Here is a 6,192-nt window from a genome sequence, read left to right as displayed (position 1 = left end):
GGGAGTTGCAGCAGGGCAGAGAGGCGAGGAGGGTTTCCACTTCCAACATACCCCCATAAAAGACAACACCCAGCTTACACATCAGCTGTGACCCACGTGGAGTAGAGAGTTTATTTGTTTATAAGGAGAGTCTTCCACACAGCCCAGTGCTCTGCTGTTAGCATGTTTAAAATACATACTCACTTCTCCGCAGCTAATGAAACAGGCTGAGGCTACACACAAATCTGTGGCTGTATTGTCTTACCTAACAGGACCACTGATCCCAGCTCCCAGCTTCTGAGTCCAGTTAATGTTGTACTCCTCTAAAATGGAGGTTTCCTGTTCAAGGAGCAGGGGAAGGGGAAAGAGAGCAAAAAAAAAAAAGACACAAAATAATAGATTACTACACCCCTTCCAAAAAAATCACCCAACCAGCTGAGCAGACCTGACTTGCAAGATGCCTGAGCAAAGAAAGAGTCTTGCTTCACCTAGGATAGGAAAAATATCAAATGCAAACGCTTGCACAGTAGTATATCTCAGTTTAAAATCATGTCTGTGCAGTTGAGGCTGCTCACCCTGGCATTCTGAGACAGGATTATTGAGAAGACCAAATGGTACAGAAAGCGTATCAAGGGCACTTACCCTGCCACCTCATAAATCTGGCTTCCTACCTGTAAATGATCAATCACAACTGAATGCAAAGGCCTGATTTCAGAATTATTACGTGTTTTTTTGGTCAGGCTGTAAAATGAAAAATGATTTTGCTGTTTTCTTAGCGTTTTTAAGCCTTTGCCATCGTTGTACTGTAAATGAAACCCTGAAGGGCTAGTTTTAGCTCGCCTGATCATGAACCAGGCTTATGTTTATAACCCTTTTGTCCAAATCCATGTGTACACAGGGTCTGGGTTTTGTTAGGATGCACCTCGGGTGTTATCACGCTTGGACATGTCACGAGGCAGGATGCAAACGTCGCTTCAGCATGCAGCGTTCTGTTAAGGCCACGGCCACGTGCCGTTACGCAGATGGAGATCTAACAACAGAGCAGGGCTGAATGGCAGAAACGTTGTGAGCAAATTGAAGCCATTGAGGAATACACCCCATAACATCCCACCTCTGTTCCTCTATCAACATTGCTACCCACAATCACCTCTGAAAAAGGCCATGGGTCCTGATAAATCATAAAAGAAGGAGCTGGTAACAATAGCTCAGCACTAGACAAGCGGGTAAAATACTTCCCAAACACACTGAAAACAAACAGAAGAATCATAGAATCATAGAATGGCATGGGTTGGAAGGGACCCCAAGGATCACAGAGTTCCAACCCCCTGCCACAGGCAGGGACACTAACCTCCAGCCTGGATCTACACAAGGTTGCCCAGGGCCCCATCCAACCTGGCCTTGAACACCTCCAGGGACGGGGCATCTACCACCTTTCTGGGCAGCCTGTTCCAGAACCTCACCACTCTCTCTGTAAAAAATTTCCCCCTAATATCTAATCTAAACCTTCCTTCCTTTAGTTTTAATCCATTCCCCCTTGTCCTGCCAGTGTCTTCCCTTTTGAAAAGTTAATTTCCCTCCTGTTTGTATGTTCCATTCAGGTACTGAAAGGCTGCAGTGAGGTCCCCCTGCAGCCTTCTCTCCTCCAGGCTGAACAAGCCCAGCTCCCCCAGCCTCTCTTTGCTAGGGGAGGTGCTCCAGCCCTCTAATCATCTTCGTGGCCTCCTCTCAACCCTCTCCAACAGTTCCCCATCTTTCTTGTATTGGGGGCCCCAGATCTGGACACCGGACTCCAGAAGGGGCCTCATGAGTGCAGAGTAGAGAGGGACAATCACCTCCCTGTCCCTGCTGGCCACCCCTCTCAATGTAACTTTATTCTCATTGGCTTCAGCCCTTCCATGAGCTTTCATTCAGAGCCCAGAGTTCTTCAGGATTCACTCATGCTACAGGGTATGAGAAAACTGAACACTCGTGCTTTCCATGGAGGTATTAAAACCCTGAGGTCGCAGATGAACACTGCTGCCAGGCTGGAGCCAGACCTCAAACCGCACGGATCGAACACAAAGCAAGAGAAAGCTGATGGTTAAGGCAAGATTTGAAGGGATTAGGGAGTGAAAAAACACAGATGTGAAAGGAAAAATTGACTGTTAGCACAGTCTGTAGTGGGTATGACACGAATCATAAATAACTAGCGTGAAAGGCATAGAGGAAGAAGCTAAAGTTAAAAGTTCACTGGGGAGTTTATGAGGGGTTTTAAAAGGAAGGAGAAGAGCAGCACAGCACATCACATGTGGTTTGTTGTTTTCAAACAGAAGCACAAAGAAACTTTCTTCCCAATTTAACCAACACGGGTTTCACCCATGGAAAGCCTGTTAGGGAAAAGGTAATTTAACTTGCCTGACACATACAGACAATTGAAGGCATCGAGGTAGAATGAACACACAATTTTAGAAGAGCATTCATGAGCAGGAAAAGGGTTTCTCTGAACTGGGGAAAGCCTCTTCAGCCCAGGCTCTCAAGATCCTGCTTAGTGTTTAAGTTGTGAAGTCAAATTGTTAAAACAGAGAAGCAAACGCCAAATTACCCTGGACCAACAGCACAATTCAGTGACAACAACTGTTTGTTATTTTTTACAGCACTTTGAAGTCTGCTGCTCCTGTCCCAAATCAGAAGGGGCTGTTAGGTCCCATTGTGCTAGGTGTTTTTGCCTGCCCCAAAACTTAATGCTTTCAACTACGCAGGTTGGTCTGAAAAGATTCAGATCTCGGATTTGCATTCAAATCTTCCTTCAAAAGCAGCTTTGCCACTCAGAAGTAAACATGAATAATCTGGCAACCAAGAAACACCATTCACTGTTTATTTCCTGACACTACGAAATAACCATGTTTGAGAACTTCAGTGTCTGTCACTGCATGGAATCACCTACACCTCCTAGTTCAGAAACAGGGACTCCAAATCTAGCACCAAGTCAGCACAAGCTCATACCATTCAGACAGCGTGAAATAGTCGTGTACAGATGCAAAACTGCCCTCTGAAAACATCAAAATCTATTTCAAGTGGTACACCTAAACACCTTGGCTCTTCGTTTACATTAAATCACCGTGGATGCAGGTAGCAGAGGGTGAGGGATCCTGCACTTGAGCTCTGTATCAGAGGCTCCTGCACAGCACTGAACTTGCAGACAGGCCAACAGGTCAGCTGGAATTAATCTGCTGTGGCTGGGAACAGAGGAGGCAGAGGAGCATCAGAGAATCTGCAGCACTGCAATCTCTTACAGTGAATCTTTGTGCTCCTACTGTTAAGGGAACTTCTGGCTTCCGACTGTTCCTTACATTAACTGCCACCAGGCAAAGGGGATAAAATAATGTGTGTGGAATCTCTTTGCAATCGAACGCATTCAAAGTCTGAAATGTGTTTGATTACAAAGGGATTTCACACAGCACAATTCCCTTTCAGCTTGGGGTACCTAAAACAAACGGTCCAAGCGTCCTCCCATGCAGAGTCAGCAGGCTGGGATGCTAACAGCCTGCAAACACAGGACTCTGAGATTTCTCCTAGCTCCATCTCTGGCAAGCAGCTTTCAGACAGGGAGAGAGCTGCTCGGGGAAAGCTCGGGCACTTCTCAGCTTCCCCAGAATGCCAACGTGAAAAGCTTTGGAATAAAGTGCTTTAAGAGTAACACATTCTCACTACAGGCAATTAAAAGTATACAGGCTGCTGCTGGGACAAACTCCAGAGTCAACAAGTGAAATGCCAACAACCAGTGTAACTCCACCTCTGCTGTTCGACTCTGGCTGGTTCGCCTTACACAGCGATCGCTATCTTCAATCACAGACCTTAAACCTGCACATGCAGGTGAAAACCAACCCAACCCAAACAACAACCAAGTACTTGAGAAGCAGAGCAACCAGCATAAAAGCATTAAATTGTGTTTTTGACTCAGACAATGCCACTAACCCAAAGGATTTGCCCAGAATCCATTCTCGGTCAGATCCCACCCCCAAACTAAGAGGAGCAGGAGGCACATTCAGGGCTGTCCCTACACTTACATGACCGTGTCAGCCTTTTTGTTTTGAACCCCTCTGATATAAGTCTTTACCTTCCCATGCAATACCACAGAAATACTTGGAAAAACCCTTTTGAAAGCCTTCTGGACAGTTCCAAGACCGATAACGAAGCAAGAAGCCACAATATACAGTTCCAGCACTTGATCCTGTGGTTTGATTACGATCCGTGCTGGCTGGACACGGTGCTTTGGTGTCCTCCTGCTTTGGGCTTTTTTAGTTCAGAAGGCAAGACCTATATATTATAAACCAACCCTGACTCTAGCAACACAAGATGGTGTTACTACTTCCCTTACACTGCTTTCTGAACCCAGTGAGCTTTAGAAAGCCAAATCCCACCACGGCAGACAGCAGGGCTAAGGTGGCAAACACCAATATGCACACTTTTTGCCTACGTCCTCCAGGAACTCATTCACCTTATTGAAATAAGCACATACAAAGGCATCCCAAGTCTGTGACAGCAAATGCTTTGCACAAAGTAAAGAGCCTGCAGAGGCTCTTTAAAACACTGCTTTATCATCCCTTTATCTCAAAAGGGTTTCCCCAGCTTCTTTGGGAAATCCGCTCAGCCAGGTCACAGAGGGATTCACCGGGAAGCACTAAGCTCACACACAGATTCTCACTGTAAAAAAAAGAGAAAGGAATCCTGGATCTGTTCAGCTCCTCTACCACCACTCGAAACACAAACATCCCACACGCCAGATTTGTTTTCATGACAGCATCCGAACAGGAACTCGGAGATGGATCGAGGCAACAGCGTTACCTCCACGGCTGGGGACGGCTGTGAGAAAGGGACCCCAGTGCCTGGCCACCCTGTGTAGACCCCTTCTGCTCCCCACAGTCTCAGCGACTCCACACCGACTGCCCCAAGGCTGGATCTCGTGGAAGCTGCCTGCCTACGGCTCCTATTTCCCTGCCCGGCGTCCGCAGCTCCACACTGGAGCTCTGAGAGCGACGACCCGCAGGGCAGCCGGGGCCCCTGCGGGGGAACAGCGAGGACTTGAGCCACAGCCGTCAGAGAAGGGGAGACCCCAGGGCCCCGCCCGGGCTGCCCCCCTCCCCTCGCAGGGCAGGGGGCGAGCAGGGTCCAACGAGCGGGGAGATCCGAGCGCCACTGCCTCCCGCCTACCTTGATCATCCTGTCCATCTCGTGATCCTCCGACATCCTCCCGCGGGGCTGCGGGCGGCTGCGGGGCGGCGGGGGGAGGGGGGGGGGCGCGGGAGCCGCCGGCCCGTCCCCAGCGAGGGACGGCGGGGCTGCAGGGACAGCGGGACGGCGCGGCACAGGGGAGGGAAGCGGCGAGAGGGGCCAGGGGCGGCGGCAGAGCCGGCCCAGGGGCGCTGGGCCGCGCTAGGACACGGGCAGCCCCGCAGGAGCCTTTGTGCCACCGCCGCACCGCTTCATTCCCGGCCGGGCGGGCCGGGGCGGGGGGAGAAGAAGGTGCCGCCACCCGGCGCGGATGGCGGGGAGCGCCGCAGGGAGGGCGCGGGCGGGCTCACAGCCACCGCTCAGCCCGGGAGACGCCGCCGCCGAGGCGCCGCCGCCGCCCGCGCCGCCCGGGAGCCAGGCATTGCCGGCACCCTGAGCCGGTCACCCCCGCCGGGCGGCGAGCCCCGCCGCGGCGCTACCGCTGCCACTAAAGCCGGCGCAGAAAAGCCACCCGTACCCTCCACCTCCTCCCCGTTCCCACCGGGGAATTTTAGGAGCCTCCGCCACCGCTATAGCGCGGCGCACAGGCGGCCACTACCGTCCCCATAAACGCGACATCTCTATCAAAGCCCTTACGGGGCCTTCGAGCTTTTGGGGCGCTTGCTAATGACGTCACGAAGGGCGGGTGAAGCACGCCCACCAAAGGGGCGGTGCTAAGCCGAGCGCTCTGACCCCGCCCCCTGCCGGGGAGCCGCTAGAGGGCGCGAAACCTCGCGAGATCTGGGGCTCGAGCGGCCGCCCTGAGGGGAGGCAGCCCCGCCTCAGGCGGGGAGCAAGCGGCTCCGCTGCCCTTCGCCCCGTACCCCCGCACAGCACACCTGCCCTCTCCTTTCGCCCCGCCCCGCCAGCGGCCTCTCACACCTGTACCTCACCCGCCCTCCTTCTCCTCCCCGCTGCGATACCGTCAGCTCTCGAGCCCGCCCTGCTGCGGCTCCAGGCGGC

This window comes from Gallinula chloropus (genome assembly GCF_964237585.1).
Source record: "Gallinula chloropus genome assembly, chromosome: 17".
Classification (NCBI taxonomy): Eukaryota; Metazoa; Chordata; class Aves; order Gruiformes; family Rallidae; genus Gallinula; species Gallinula chloropus.
Note: the sequence above shows the minus strand (reverse complement) of the source record.